The sequence below is a fragment of the Crinia signifera genome, chromosome 5 (assembly GCF_055691185.1).
Source record: "Crinia signifera chromosome 5, ASM5569118v1, whole genome shotgun sequence".
NCBI classification, from domain to species: Eukaryota; Metazoa; Chordata; class Amphibia; order Anura; family Myobatrachidae; genus Crinia; species Crinia signifera.
This window is the reverse complement of record NC_139221.1, coordinates 193,800,300-193,817,062: the sequence shown is the minus strand read 5'-3', so window position 1 is coordinate 193,817,062 and position 16,763 is coordinate 193,800,300. Positions and strand designations below refer to the sequence as shown.

At 40.5% G+C, this 16,763-nt stretch overlaps 1 protein-coding gene and 4 pseudogenes across 2 annotated transcripts in view; 2 read left to right on the top strand and 3 right to left on the bottom strand.

The window, feature by feature from the left end:
* The window catches only part of ANKS6 (ankyrin repeat and sterile alpha motif domain containing 6), a 242,328-nt gene that overhangs the window by 175,718 nt on the left and 49,847 nt on the right, over positions 1–16,763 (bottom strand). The gene's annotated exons all lie outside the window — the stretch shown is intronic.
* LOC146006026 (5S ribosomal RNA) lies at positions 3,301–3,418 on the bottom strand (annotated as a pseudogene).
* LOC146006025 (5S ribosomal RNA) lies at positions 8,504–8,621 on the bottom strand (annotated as a pseudogene).
* LOC146006024 (5S ribosomal RNA) lies at positions 10,827–10,944 on the top strand (annotated as a pseudogene).
* Positions 16,549–16,666, top strand: LOC146006023 (5S ribosomal RNA; annotated as a pseudogene).

The window sequence follows — 16,763 nt, the reverse complement described above, 5'->3', positions numbered from 1 at the left end:
CGGTGGTGACCGTGGGCTAGCTCTAAAGAAACTTGAGAGCCGATGGATCTACAGATTGGACACTCTTGCCCCAAAAGGACTCAATGAAAATAACCCCCTTTCCATTTTTTTGAGATAACCCATATTCTTATTGCACTCCTATAATATGTCTGGATGTTCTCCACATGTTTAGTTTATTTCTATATATGTTTTTTAGGTTTTTCTGTATTTATACATATTTATTTGTCTGCATACATTGTTTTCCCCATTTTCCCTTTTTTTCCCATTCTCCCCTTTATCTCCCAACAAACCCACACACCCCCACCCCACCCCCCTCCCCCACTCCCCACTTAACCCCACCCTAAAAAAAACCCGCACCAACACCCACCCCCACCAACCCTCCCCAACCCCCCCACCCCCCCCCCCTCCCCCCCTTTTTTTCCCCCCCTTTTTCCTTCCCCCGCTTCCCCCTTCCCTTTCCCCCCCCCCCCTTTTTCTTCTTCTCCCCCCCCCCCCTTGTTGTATCTCTCTTTGCCTTTATCCTCTACCTCAACCCCATATCATCCACTTCACTCCTACAACACTCCTCCCTATTTAACATTAATACCCCAACCTATGCACCTCTGGTATCAGGTTATCACTCCCCCTAAATTCCACCATGGGAACTTTACCACAGCCCAATGACACAATAGTGGGCACGTAGCATCCCTAGCTGTCACTATGGGTCCATCACTCTCCACCTAGGAGTGCGCAGCTCCGCCCCTCCAGGTCTTAATATGATGCACTCAGCGGTCCCTACACCTCTTCCCTACCCGTCCCTGCACACTGGTCTCTATAGTTAAAATGACCCGGCTAATACCTTGTTAATTACAACATATGCACGGCTAGATTATCCTATTTACCCCGCTACTTATATGCTAGGACTGCCGTCAGTGTGATTTAAAAATGTTTCCGTGCTTCTGAACAGTTTATATCTCCTATATTGCGCACAGCTCCGGGAAACCCGGAAGCGTGTGCGTTCCAGCCTTGCGCTCCACAGGCCTCTTCCGGCCGACGCACTTCCGGTGATACCGGAAGTCCTATAGCGCTACACTGACTCCGGTCTGTGGCGCTGCGCAGCTGCATCCCCTTAACTTAAGGTATAAATAGCCGGACCAGAGGGCAGTCAGATCAGCTGGCTGACCCTGTCTGTACCCAGGCTGTTCCTGCTCCGTTGATTATGTGACTTCTATTTGAAAAACGTAACTATGCTTTACTTTCATGTATTTCTGCATGTTCTTCATTTTCAGCTAGATATGCAGTCCATGTAAATATCTGATGTATTGTCTGTATATTCTAGGCTCCTTGATAAAGGTCCATGTTGGGACCGAAACGTCGGGGCTTATATACTTCTCAGTTGCTAATAACGATGTTGACTCGTTTGGATTAAAAACTTCTTTGCTTTTATCACAAGGCTGATTTGTGATTGTGGCGAGTGCTCTGCTTCTACAAGTGGATCTCCTGGATTTATATATATATATATATATATATATATATATATATATATATATATATATATATATATATATATAATAGAGCGGTCAGCCAGAACTCAGGTCTTGACTGTTTGTGGGCCCTGTGCCATTGGTAGTGTCCAGCAACGCTGTACCAATATACATGAAGCAATAAACCATGGCACTCGGTTTGCTTACATATAAGCTGTTTTGAAAAAAGCCTGATTAAAGGCTGAAACGTCAACCCACTATTGGCTGTATGTTGTCTTATTGCTGAAGTCCTGAGTGCCGTGGTTTATTGCTTCATATATATATAATATATAGAGAAAGTTTTTGTTTTGGACTTTGGATAGCGACTACTGTGCACGTATTTCACATGGGACAATGTTTAAAGATAAGTAATTTATTTAAACACAGAAGAGAAAAATATAAAAATACATATATATACACACAATGTAGTAAAAAATGTATCAGATTTAAACCAAAGTGACCGAATAAAATAAGGCGGTGGGGGTAGATAAAATGGATAATAAAATGACAATATGTATTAATAAAAGAATGGGATGGCGATGGTGTTAATTTAATAAACTGACTGTACTATAAGAACACAGCAAGTGTATTAGATATCTATAATGAAAAAGTGTCAATGTGCCACCTGGTAAGTATGCAAAGCCAAGTGCATCAAAATACACAAAGAAAAGGAAAAAAAAAAAAAAAAAAAAAATAAATAAATAAATAAAAATATATATATAAATGAACTGCTATTAGAAGCTGCTACCACGAAATATTTGTAGTTTAGAAATATAGGTTAGCTTAACTTGTTAGCAGTGTAGTGAGGAGCAGGAGTCAGAAGTATCCCAACATGTTTCGTCCAACAGGACTTCGTCAGGGGTAAGGGACAGAATGACTGAGGCTGTATTTATAGCAGGGATAGGGTCTGAGGTGCCGCCCCCCTCGTTAACACTGCTTAATTAGACAAAAAATACCGTTTGAAAAAAACATGATATAGGACTATGTGATAGATGCTTGGGTTAGTACCACCAATCCTAATAATAACAAGTTCAAAAACGAGTGTTGGAAAGTATAAAACAAGCTGAAGGGGGTTTGGAGTGTGTCAGCTCCGTTTGCAGGGAGCGTGACATCACATCCGCCCCACTTCCGCCCCACATCCGGCGTCCGTGTGGCTTTACCGCGCATGTGCGCCTGTTTGTTGAGGTCTCTCAGTCTGATAGCTACGGAGCTACGTGCGCATGCGCGCCCCGTCTGTGGTTGTCCTTGTCTGTGCGGGTACGCTGCGTCTCTGACACTCTGTGTTACTCTGGAGACTTCACTGTGAGATGTTCCCATATGTTAGTACTGCGGGGGTTTCCATGGTGATCGCATAGTGTCACCAGTCCTTGTTGAATGCCCTGGTGTTCACAGTCGTTTTATTCCATATTCTGAGACATATTCTGAGTATGGTGGATTCAGTTATTCTGTAAGTGATTCTCAGATTGTATGAGAACCAGAAATTGGCAAAAATGAAGAAAAATTAATATTTTACAGATGCACAGTCAATATTAAACGTTATAATATGAAGTTTAACCACTACTAGTAGGAAAGCCCATAAATGAATAAATAAATAAATAAAATAAATAAACCTGTAGAAATATGTGTAATATGAAAGTTAATTAATATTTATACTCAAAAGGGCATATGAAAATGGATACATAATTGAAGGCATGTCCGAAAAAATAGAACTATACAAATAATTAGCAGAGACAAGTGAATATAAGTATTTATTGACACCAAAAAGGAACCGCACATACAAAAAACCTCCGCCGATGTTATGATACAGCACCCGATATTCCTGGGAGGTCCCCCTGCCCAGTACTAATCAGGCCCATCACTGCTTAGCTTCCAAGTTCGGATGTAATTGGGCGTCCCAGTGAGGTATGGCTGTATAGTTGTTTGGTTGGAGATCAATGCATGTAACCAGTTTTTCCTCTATGGTGTCGATGGTGACCTAATATGTCGGCATTATACGTTTGAAAGGAAGAGGTCTATGGATGGAATTATCATAGTTGTGCTGTCGCTGGAATTCTCAGATGGTGACCCATTCTGGTACTACTCAGCGGTGATTGTGTAGTGAACTACTGACCGCTGGAGATATTCCTCTTTTTGTCTCTCAAATGAAGGGTGCTATCTCATAGCTCTCATTGAAGCCTTCTGGGTGTAGCGTATTCAGCTCAAAGATCCAATACATCTCTCGACGTGAGAGAAGGTTCGATAGATCACCCCCTCTCTCTCCAAGGGTAACGAGTTCAATGCCTCTAAAAGTCAATTTTTCGGGGTCCGAGTTATGGTGAGTGCTGAAGTGTTGGGAGACCGCATGTGTTTGTACTTTATTCTTAATGTTCCTTACATGTTCTTGTATCCGGATTTTCAGTGCTCTTTTGGTTTTACCTACGTAACGTAGTTCGCATGGACATTCCAACATGTAAATTACTGATGTTGTATTGCAGTTGATGAAGCTTTTAGTCTTGAATTCTTTGGATTTGTCTTTATTGAAAAAATTCTTTCTGCTGGGGTGAAGATACTTGCAGATGATGCAGTGGCCACATTTGTAACTGCCAGTGCATTTTGGTAGGCCACTGGGTTTGGATGATTCATCTCTGAGCATGCTGGGGGCTAGGAGGTCCTTCAGGTTTTTTTGTTTCCGGTATACAATCTGTGGTTTAATGGGTAATGAGTCTTTGAGTATGGGATCCATCTGTAGAATGTTCCAATGTTTATTGAGTGCTTCCTTAATGATTCCTTCATGATGGTTGTAAGTTGTGATAAATTTGACATCTGGTTCTCTGTTCACTTTGGGTTTGTATTCCAGTAGTTTTTTCCTGTCCAAAGCCATTGCTCTTTTGTTGGCCCTCTCCAATACATGAGTTGGGTATTTCTTCTCCCTGAATCTGTCTGTGATCGCTTCCAGTTGTGCGTCTCTATCCTCTTCCTTCTTGCAGTTGCGGGTTATCCTGTGGTATTGGGAGTATGGAATGTTGTCCTTCCATTTCAATAAGTGTCCGCTCTCATAATGTACATAGCTGTTGGTATCTACCTTCTTCACAAAGTTCCTTGTTACCACAGTATTACCTGTGCCCATCAGTACCAAGTCCAGAAATTCAATCTCTTTGTCACTTATGTTTGATGTGAAAGCTAGGTTTAAGTCGTTTTCTCCAATATATTTTAAAAATTCATAAAATCTCTGTTCAGAACCATCCCAAACTATTAAAATGTCATCTATATATCTTTTGAAAAACATGATGTTTTGTTTGTACGGGTGGTTATTATGAATGTACCTTCTCTCCCAATATCCCATCAACAAGTTTGCAAAACTTGGGGCAAATATTGTGCCCATTGCAGTTCCACAAATCTGCAAATAAAAACGGTTTAAAAATTTAAAATAATTATGTTTCAGGATAAAATTCATGACGTCACAAATGAACTTCCTATGTGCTGTTGATAGTGAAGAATCTTCTTCGAGGAATTCATTGCATGCTTCAATGCCCAGATGATGCTGGATACAGGTGTAAAGGGATTGCACGTCTATCGTTGCCCACATGTATCCCTCCTTCCAAGTGAAATCCTCCATGAGGTTCAGAACTGAAGTCGTATCTTTCAGGTAGGATGGCAAATTGTTCACGTGTGGTCGTAAAAAGATGTCCGCATATTCTGATAGATGGGATGTCAATGAATCAATCCCTGCCACAATAGGTCTTCCTGGTGGGTTGTCCATCGATTTGTGTACTTTTGGGAGAAAGTAAAATACTGGAGTAGTAGGATTCATGTGTAGGAGATACTGGAATTCTTCTTTAGTGAGAATATTCTCCCTTAAACCTTGTAATAGTAAGGGTCTTAGTTCTTCAATGTAGTTGTCCTTTGGGTCTTTCTGGAGTTGTACATATGATACGGTGTCACTCAGAAGTCGTTCGGCTTCCCTTACGTATGCTATTCTGTCCATGATTACAATGCCCCCCCCCTTATCTGCTGCTTTGATGACGATACTCTCATCTTTTTGGAGTGTCTCAAGAGCCTCTTTCTCTTTCTTTGTAAGGTTTTTACCAATAGGTTGAAGTTCATTATTTCCACAGAGTTCCTGTTTAACCAGTTCGTAGAAAGTTCCGATGTACTGACCCTTGGATTCAATCGGATAAAACTTAGATTTGTTTCTTAAACCAGATCTGGAAATATTGGTGGGGTGGTCAGATGAATCTTCTTCTTTCCTTAGAAAGTGTCGTTTCAGAGTAAGATGTCTGACGAATTTGTTGAGGTCTATGAAGGTGTCGAATTTATTGAGGGCTTTTGTGGGTGCAAAGGATAAACCTTTGCTTAGAAGTGAGAGCTCCGGTTCAGTGAGTTGACGTTGTGACAGGTTGAAGACACCATGGTTGGTAATAGGTTTTATTGGAGGTTCCGTCTCTTCTGTGAGTTTTGGTTTCCTCCCTCCTCTGCACCCTCGTCTTCTTCCAGTTGTCTTTTTAGGGGGGATGCGTGTGTTGCTTTCTCTGTAACTCTCTGTGTTAGTTTTTCTTTCATTTTGGTGCTGGGACCCGGGGATAAAAAATTCTTATTAGATGCTTCATTAACGGTAGTAGATCTATTCCCAGGTGGGTTATTGGTGTACACAGGATGGGTTCTTCTTTTCTCCCAGCTCAGGTTCCAGACTTCCTTTCTCATGGTTTCTGGATGTTTCCTGTAAGGCGGTTGTGAAATGAGAGGTTGTCTGGTGTTTCTGGACCATTTCTTGATTCTGTCATTCTCATAGTCATTCTTGTCCCTTAAAAACTTCTTCTCCTTATTGTTCTTAACTTCACTTTCTGCTCGTTCTATTTTAAGGTTCAGGACCTTTTCATTGATCCTGAAGTCCTCTTTTTCCTTGTGTATCTGCATCTTGGATTCATTCTCTTTAATTTCTGATTCTAGGGTAGTTAAGACTCTCTTCTTCTCCTTGATGAGAAGTTGCATGAGTTTGATGGAGCATTCATGTAGGCTCTGATCCCATTCTTTCAAAAATTCTGTATTGTCTGTCCCAAACGTGGGTGATTTTAGCAGTCTGAGTCCTCTTGGGACTCTGTTGACTGAGATGTAATGTTCAAGTCCTTTAATGTCCCACCAGGTTCTTAACTCTTTGGTGAGTAGTTTCTCCGTGTGCCAGAACATATCATCCAGAGTTTTGTCTGGTGTGGGTGTCGGTTGTGGTATTTTCTCTTCTGTAAAAATTTTCTTGAATGCGTCATTCCTGTTTCTGATTCTTTCATTCCCCCGGAACATATTGGTGTTCAGGGAAAGTGGTGTTACCCCTAGGCTGCTCACTTCACCAGACACCAAAGGTTATTATGTGGAAAGGTTAGAATTTGGTGAGATGTGCGCCAGGAGGGTATAAACAGGTAGTTTGTCCAGGAGCGTAATCCCATATAGTGCACTCCCCTAATATTATGGTTGGGGCGTCAGCTAAGTCCAGGAGCGGTGGTGTGCCACTCAGGGGGTGATTAGTAGAGAAAGTTTTTGTTTTGGACTTTGGATAGCGACTACTGTGCACGTATTTCACATGGGACAATGTTTAAAGATAAGTAATTTATTTAAACACAGAAGAGAAAAATATAAAAATACATATATATACACACAATGTAGTAAAAAATGTATCAGATTTAAACCAAAGTGACCGAATAAAATAAGGCGGTGGGGGTAGATAAAATGGATAATAAAATGACAATATGTATTAATAAAAGAATGGGATGGCGATGGTGTTAATTTAATAAACTGACTGTACTATAAGAACACAGCAAGTGTATTAGATATCTATAATGAAAAAGTGTCAATGTGCCACCTGGTAAGTATGCAAAGCCAAGTGCATCAAAATACACAAAGAAAAGGAAAAAAAAAAAAAAAATAAATAAATAAATAAATAAAAATATATATATAAATGAACTGCTATTAGAAGCTGCTACCACGAAATATTTGTAGTTTAGAAATATAGGTTAGCTTAACTTGTTAGCAGTGTAGTGAGGAGCAGGAGTCAGAAGTATCCCAACATGTTTCGTCCAACAGGACTTCGTCAGGGGTAAGGGACAGAATGACTGAGGCTGTATTTATAGCAGGGATAGGGTCTGAGGTGCCGCCCCCCTCGTTAACACTGCTTAATTAGACAAAAAATACCGTTTGAAAAAAACATGATATAGGACTATGTGATAGATGCTTGGGTTAGTACCACCAATCCTAATAATAACAAGTTCAAAAACGAGTGTTGGAAAGTATAAAACAAGCTGAAGGGGGTTTGGAGTGTGTCAGCTCCGTTTGCAGGGAGCGTGACATCACATCCGCCCCACTTCCGCCCCACATCCGGCGTCCGTGTGGCTTTACCGCGCATGTGCGCCTGTTTGTTGAGGTCTCTCAGTCTGATAGCTACGGAGCTACGTGCGCATGCGCGCCCCGTCTGTGGTTGTCCTTGTCTGTGCGGGTACGCTGCGTCTCTGACACTCTGTGTTACTCTGGAGACTTCACTGTGAGATGTTCCCATATGTTAGTACTGCGGGGGTTTCCATGGTGATCGCATAGTGTCACCAGTCCTTGTTGAATGCCCTGGTGTTCACAGTCGTTTTATTCCATATTCTGAGACATATTCTGAGTATGGTGGATTCAGTTATTCTGTAAGTGATTCTCAGATTGTATGAGAACCAGAAATTGGCAAAAATGAAGAAAAATTAATATTTTACAGATGCACAGTCAATATTAAACGTTATAATATGAAGTTTAACCACTACTAGTAGGAAAGCCCATAAATGAATAAATAAATAAATAAAATAAATAAACCTGTAGAAATATGTGTAATATGAAAGTTAATTAATATTTATACTCAAAAGGGCATATGAAAATGGATACATAATTGAAGGCATGTCCGAAAAAATAGAACTATACAAATAATTAGCAGAGACAAGTGAATATAAGTATTTATTGACACCAAAAAGGAACCGCACATACAAAAAACCTCCGCCGATGTTATGATACAGCACCCGATATTCCTGGGAGGTCCCCCTGCCCAGTACTAATCAGGCCCATCACTGCTTAGCTTCCAAGTTCGGATGTAATTGGGCGTCCCAGTGAGGTATGGCTGTATAGTTGTTTGGTTGGAGATCAATGCATGTAACCAGTTTTTCCTCTATGGTGTCGATGGTGACCTAATATGTCGGCATTATACGTTTGAAAGGAAGAGGTCTATGGATGGAATTATCATAGTTGTGCTGTCGCTGGAATTCTCAGATGGTGACCCATTCTGGTACTACTCAGCGGTGATTGTGTAGTGAACTACTGACCGCTGGAGATATTCCTCTTTTTGTCTCTCAAATGAAGGGTGCTATCTCATAGCTCTCATTGAAGCCTTCTGGGTGTAGCGTATTCAGCTCAAAGATCCAATACATCTCTCGACGTGAGAGAAGGTTCGATAGATCACCCCCTCTCTCTCCAAGGGTAACGAGTTCAATGCCTCTAAAAGTCAATTTTTCGGGGTCCGAGTTATGGTGAGTGCTGAAGTGTTGGGAGACCGCATGTGTTTGTACTTTATTCTTAATGTTCCTTACATGTTCTTGTATCCGGATTTTCAGTGCTCTTTTGGTTTTACCTACGTAACGTAGTTCGCATGGACATTCCAACATGTAAATTACTGATGTTGTATTGCAGTTGATGAAGCTTTTAGTCTTGAATTCTTTGGATTTGTCTTTATTGAAAAAATTCTTTCTGCTGGGGTGAAGATACTTGCAGTGAAGATTCTTCACTATCAACAGCACATAGGAAGTTCATTTGTGACGTCATGAATTTTATCCTGAAACATAATTATTTTAAATTTTTAAACCGTTTTTATTTGCAGATTTGTGGAACTGCAATGGGCACAATATTTGCCCCAAGTTTTGCAAACTTGTTGATGGGATATTGGGAGAGAAGGTACATTCATAATAACCACCCGTACAAACAAAACATCATGTTTTTCAAAAGATATATAGATGACATTTTAATAGTTTGGGATGGTTCTGAACAGAGATTTTATGAATTTTTAAAATATATTGGAGAAAACGACTTAAACCTAGCTTTCACATCAAACATAAGTGACAAAGAGATTGAATTTCTGGACTTGGTACTGATGGGCACAGGTAATACTGTGGTAACAAGGAACTTTGTGAAGAAGGTAGATACCAACAGCTATGTACATTATGAGAGCGGACACTTATTGAAATGGAAGGACAACATTCCATACTCCCAATACCACAGGATAACCCGCAACTGCAAGAAGGAAGAGGATAGAGACGCACAACTGGAAGCGATCACAGACAGATTCAGGGAGAAGAAATACCCAACTCATGTATTGGAGAGGGCCAACAAAAGAGCAATGGCTTTGGACAGGAAAAAACTACTGGAATACAAACCCAAAGTGAACAGAGAACCAGATGTCAAATTTATCACAACTTACAACCATCATGAAGGAATCATTAAGGAAGCACTCAATAAACATTGGAACATTCTACAGATGGATCCCATACTCAAAGACTCATTACCCATTAAACCACAGATTGTATACCGGAAACAAAAAAACCTGAAGGACCTCCTAGCCCCCAGCATGCTCAGAGATGAATCATCCAAACCCAGTGGCCTACCAAAATGCACTGGCAGTTACAAATGTGGCCACTGCATCATCTGCAAGTATCTTCACCCCAGCAGAAAGAATTTTTTCAATAAAGACAAATCCAAAGAATTCAAGACTAAAAGCTTCATCAACTGCAATACAACATCAGTAATTTACATGTTGGAATGTCCATGCGAACTACGTTACGTAGGTAAAACCAAAAGAGCACTGAAAATCCGGATACAAGAACATGTAAGGAACATTAAGAATAAAGTACAAACACATGCGGTCTCCCAACACTTCAGCACTCACCATAACTCGGACCCCGAAAAATTGACTTTTAGAGGCATTGAACTTGTTACCCTTGGAGAGAGAGGGGGTGATCTATCGAACCTTCTCTCACGTCGAGAGATGTATTGGATCTTTGAGCTGAATACGCTACACCCAGAAGGCTTCAATGAGAGCTATGAGATAGCACCCTTCATTTGAGAGACAAAAAGAGGAATATCTCCAGCGGTCAGTAGTTCACTACACAATCACCGCTGAGTAGTACCAGAATGGGTCACCATCTGAGAATTCCAGCGACAGCACAACTATGATAATTCCATCCATAGACCTCTTCCTTTCAAACGTATAATGCCGACATATTAGGTCACCATCGACACCATAGAGGAAAAACTGGTTACATGCATTGATCTCCAACCAAACAACTATACAGCCATACCTCACTGGGACGCCCAATTACATCCGAACTTGGAAGCTAAGCAGTGATGGGCCTGATTAGTACTGGGCAGGGGGACCTCCCAGGAATATCGGGTGCTGTATCATAACATCGGCGGAGGTTTTTTGTATGTGCGGTTCCTTTTTGGTGTCAATAAATACTTATATTCACTTGTCTCTGCTAATTATTTGTATAGTTCTATTTTTTCGGACATGCCTTCAATTATGTATCCATTTTCATATGCCCTTTTGAGTATAAATATTAATTAACTTTCATATTACACATATTTCTACAGGTTTATTTATTTTATTTATTTATTTATTCATTTATGGGCTTTCCTACTAGTAGTGGTTAAACTTCATATTATAACGTTTAATATTGACTGTGCATCTGTAAAATATTAATTTTTCTTCATTTTTGCCAATTTCTGGTTCTCATACAATCTGAGAATCACTTACAGAATAACTGAATCCACCATACTCAGAATATGTCTCAGAATATGGAATAAAACGACTGTGAACACCAGGGCATTCAACAAGGACTGGTGACACTATGCGATCACCATGGAAACCCCCGCAGTACTAACATATGGGAACATCTCACAGTGAAGTCTCCAGAGTAACACAGAGTGTCAGAGACGCAGCGTACCCGCACAGACAAGGACAACCACAGACGGGGCGCGCATGCGCACGTAGCTCCGTAGCTATCAGACTGAGAGACCTCAACAAACAGGCGCACATGCGCGGTAAAGCCACACGGACGCCGGATGTGGGGCGGAAGTGGGGCGGATGTGATGTCACGCTCCCTGCAAACGGAGCTGACACACTCCAAACCCCCTTCAGCTTGTTTTATACTTTCCAACACTCGTTTTTGAACTTGTTATTATTAGGATTGGTGGTACTAACCCAAGCATCTATCACATAGTCCTATATCATGTTTTTTTCAAACGGTATTTTTTGTCTAATTAAGCAGTGTTAACGAGGGGGGCGGCACCTCAGACCCTATCCCTGCTATAAATACAGCCTCAGTCATTCTGTCCCTTACCCCTGACGAAGTCCTGTTGGACGAAACATGTTGGGATACTTCTGACTCCTGCTCCTCACTACACTGCTAACAAGTTAAGCTAACCTATATTTCTAAACTACAAATATTTCGTGGTAGCAGCTTCTAATAGCAGTTCATTTATATATATATTTTTATTTATTTATTTTTTTTTTTTTTTTTTTTCCTTTTCTTTGTGTATTTTGATGCACTTGGCTTTGCATACTTACCAGGTGGCACATTGACACTTTTTCATTATAGATATCTAATACACTTGCTGTGTTCTTATAGTACAGTCAGTTTATTAAATTAACACCATCGCCATCCCATTCTTTTATTAATACATATTGTCATTTTATTATCCATTTTATCTACCCCCACCGCCTTATTTTATTCGGTCACTTTGGTTTAAATCTGATACATTTTTTACTACATTGTGTGTATATATATGTATTTTTATATTTTTCTCTTCTGTGTTTAAATAAATTACTTATCTTTAAACATTGTCCCATGTGAAATACGTGCACAGTAGTCGCTATCCAAAGTCCAAAACAAAAACTTTCTCTACTAATCACCCCCTGAGTGGCACACCACCGCTCCTGGACTTAGCTGACGCCCCAACCATAATATTAGGGGAGTGCACTATATGGGATTACGCTCCTGGACAAACTACCTGTTTATACCCTCCTTTATACTACCTGTTTAAACACCTTTTCTTTGTGTATTTTGATGCACTTGGCTTTGCATACTTACCAGGTGGCACATTGACACTTTTTCATTATAGATATCTAATACACTTGCTGTGTTCTTATAGTACAGTCAGTTTATTAAATTAACACCATCGCCATCCCATTCTTTTATTAATACATATTGTCATTTTATTATCCATTTTATCTACCCCCACCGCCTTATTTTATTCGGTCACTTTGGTTTAAATCTGATACATTTTTTACTACATTGTGTGTATATATATGTATTTTTATATTTTTCTCTTCTGTGTTTAAATAAATTACTTATCTTTAAACATTGTCCCATGTGAAATACGTGCACAGTAGTCGCTATCCAAAGTCCAAAACAAAAACTTTCTCTACTAATCACCCCCTGAGTGGCACACCACCGCTCCTGGACTTAGCTGACGCCCCAACCATAATATTAGGGGAGTGCACTATATGGGATTACGCTCCTGGACAAACTACCTGTTTATACCCTCCTGGCGCACATCTCACCAAATTCTAACCTTTCCACATAATAACCTTTGGTGTCTGGTGAAGTGAGCAGCCTAGGGGTAACACCACTTTCCCTGAACACCAATATGTTCCGGGGGAATGAAAGAATCAGAAACAGGAATGACGCATTCAAGAAAATTTTTACAGAAGAGAAAATACCACAACCGACACCCACACCAGACAAAACTCTGGATGATATATTCTGGCACACGGAGAAACTACTCACCAAAGAGTTAAGAACCTGGTGGGACATTAAAGGACTTGAACATTACATCTCAGTCAACAGAGTCCCAAGAGGACTCAGACTGCTAAAATCACCCACGTTTGGGACAGACAATACAGAATTTTTGAAAGAATGGGATCAGAGCCTACATGAATGCTCCATCAAACTCATGCAACTTCTCATCAAGGAGAAGAAGAGAGTCTTAACTACCCTAGAATCAGAAATTAAAGAGAATGAATCCAAGATGCAGATACACAAGGAAAAAGAGGACTTCAGGATCAATGAAAAGGTCCTGAACCTTAAAATAGAACGAGCAGAAAGTGAAGTTAAGAACAATAAGGAGAAGAAGTTTTTAAGGGACAAGAATGACTATGAGAATGACAGAATCAAGAAATGGTCCAGAAACACCAGACAACCTCTCATTTCACAACCGCCTTACAGGAAACATCCAGAAACCATGAGAAAGGAAGTCTGGAACCTGAGCTGGGAGAAAAGAAGAACCCATCCTGTGTACACCAATAACCCACCTGGGAATAGATCTACTACCGTTAATGAAGCATCTAATAAGAATTTTTTATCCCCGGGTCCCAGCACCAAAATGAAAGAAAAACTAACACAGAGAGTTACAGAGAAAGCAACACACGCATCCCCCCTAAAAAGACAACTGGAAGAAGACGAGGGTGCAGAGGAGGGAGGAAACCAAAACTCACAGAAGAGACGGAACCTCCAATAAAACCTATTACCAACCATGGTGTCTTCAACCTGTCACAACGTCAACTCACTGAACCGGAGCTCTCACTTCTAAGCAAAGGTTTATCCTTTGCACCCACAAAAGCCCTCAATAAATTCGACACCTTCATAGACCTCAACAAATTCGTCAGACATCTTACTCTGAAACGACACTTTCTAAGGAAAGAAGAAGATTCATCTGACCACCCCACCAATATTTCCAGATCTGGTTTAAGAAACAAATCTAAGTTTTATCCGATTGAATCCAAGGGTCAGTACATCGGAACTTTCTACGAACTGGTTAAACAGGAACTCTGTGGAAATAATGAACTTCAACCTATTGGTAAAAACCTTACAAAGAAAGAGAAAGAGGCTCTTGAGACACTCCAAAAAGATGAGAGTATCGTCATCAAAGCAGCAGATAAGGGGGGGGGCATTGTAATCATGGACAGAATAGCATACGTAAGGGAAGCCGAACGACTTCTGAGTGACACCGTATCATATGTACAACTCCAGAAAGACCCAAAGGACAACTACATTGAAGAACTAAGACCCTTACTATTACAAGGTTTAAGGGAGAATATTCTCACTAAAGAAGAATTCCAGTATCTCCTACACATGAATCCTACTACTCCAGTATTTTACTTTCTCCCAAAAGTACACAAATCGATTGTCAACCCACCAGGAAGACCTATTGTGGCAGGGATTGATTCATTGACATCCCATCTATCAGAATATGCGGACATCTTTTTACGACCACACGTGAACAATTTGCCATCCTACCTGAAAGATACGACTTCAGTTCTGAACCTCATGGAGGATTTCACTTGGAAGGAGGGATACATGTGGGCAACGATAGACGTGCAATCCCTTTACACCTGTATCCAGCATCATCTGGGCATTGAAGCATGCAATGAATTCCTCGAAGAAGATTCTTCACTATCAACAGCACATAGGAAGTTCATTTGTGACGTCATGAATTTTATCCTGAAACATAATTATTTTAAATTTTTAAACCGTTTTTATTTGCAGATTTGTGGAACTGCAATGGGCACAATATTTGCCCCAAGTTTTGCAAACTTGTTGATGGGATATTGGGAGAGAAGGTACATTCATAATAACCACCCGTACAAACAAAACATCATGTTTTTCAAAAGATATATAGATGACATTTTAATAGTTTGGGATGGTTCTGAACAGAGATTTTATGAATTTTTAAAATATATTGGAGAAAACGACTTAAACCTAGCTTTCACATCAAACATAAGTGACAAAGAGATTGAATTTCTGGACTTGGTACTGATGGGCACAGGTAATACTGTGGTAACAAGGAACTTTGTGAAGAAGGTAGATACCAACAGCTATGTACATTATGAGAGCGGACACTTATTGAAATGGAAGGACAACATTCCATACTCCCAATACCACAGGATAACCCGCAACTGCAAGAAGGAAGAGGATAGAGACGCACAACTGGAAGCGATCACAGACAGATTCAGGGAGAAGAAATACCCAACTCATGTATTGGAGAGGGCCAACAAAAGAGCAATGGCTTTGGACAGGAAAAAACTACTGGAATACAAACCCAAAGTGAACAGAGAACCAGATGTCAAATTTATCACAACTTACAACCATCATGAAGGAATCATTAAGGAAGCACTCAATAAACATTGGAACATTCTACAGATGGATCCCATACTCAAAGACTCATTACCCATTAAACCACAGATTGTATACCGGAAACAAAAAAACCTGAAGGACCTCCTAGCCCCCAGCATGCTCAGAGATGAATCATCCAAACCCAGTGGCCTACCAAAATGCACTGGCAGTTACAAATGTGGCCACTGCATCATCTGCAAGTATCTTCACCCCAGCAGAAAGAATTTTTTCAATAAAGACAAATCCAAAGAATTCAAGACTAAAAGCTTCATCAACTGCAATACAACATCAGTAATTTACATGTTGGAATGTCCATGCGAACTACGTTACGTAGGTAAAACCAAAAGAGCACTGAAAATCCGGATACAAGAACATGTAAGGAACATTAAGAATAAAGTACAAACACATGCGGTCTCCCAACACTTCAGCACTCACCATAACTCGGACCCCGAAAAATTGACTTTTAGAGGCATTGAACTCGTTACCCTTGGAGAGAGAGGGGGTGATCTATCGAACCTTCTCTCACGTCGAGAGATGTATTGGATCTTTGAGCTGAATACGCTACACCCAGAAGGCTTCAATGAGAGCTATGAGATAGCACCCTTCATTTGAGAGACAAAAAGAGGAATATCTCCAGCGGTCAGTAGTTCACTACACAATCACCGCTGAGTAGTACCAGAATGGGTCACCATCTGAGAATTCCAGCGACAGCACAACTATGATAATTCCATCCATAGACCTCTTCCTTTCAAACGTATAATGCCGACATATTAGGTCACCATCGACACCCTAGAGGAAAAACTGGTTACATGCATTGATCTCCAACCAAACAACTATACAGCCATACCTCACTGGGACGCCCAATTACATCCGAACTTGGAAGCTAAGCAGTGATGGGCCTGATTAGTACTGGGCAGGGGGACCTCCCAGGAATATCGGGTGCTGTATCATAACATCGGCGGAGGTTTTTTGTATGTGCGGTTCCTTTTTGGTGTCAATAAATACTTATATTCACTTGTCTCTGCTAATTATTTGTATAGTTCTATTT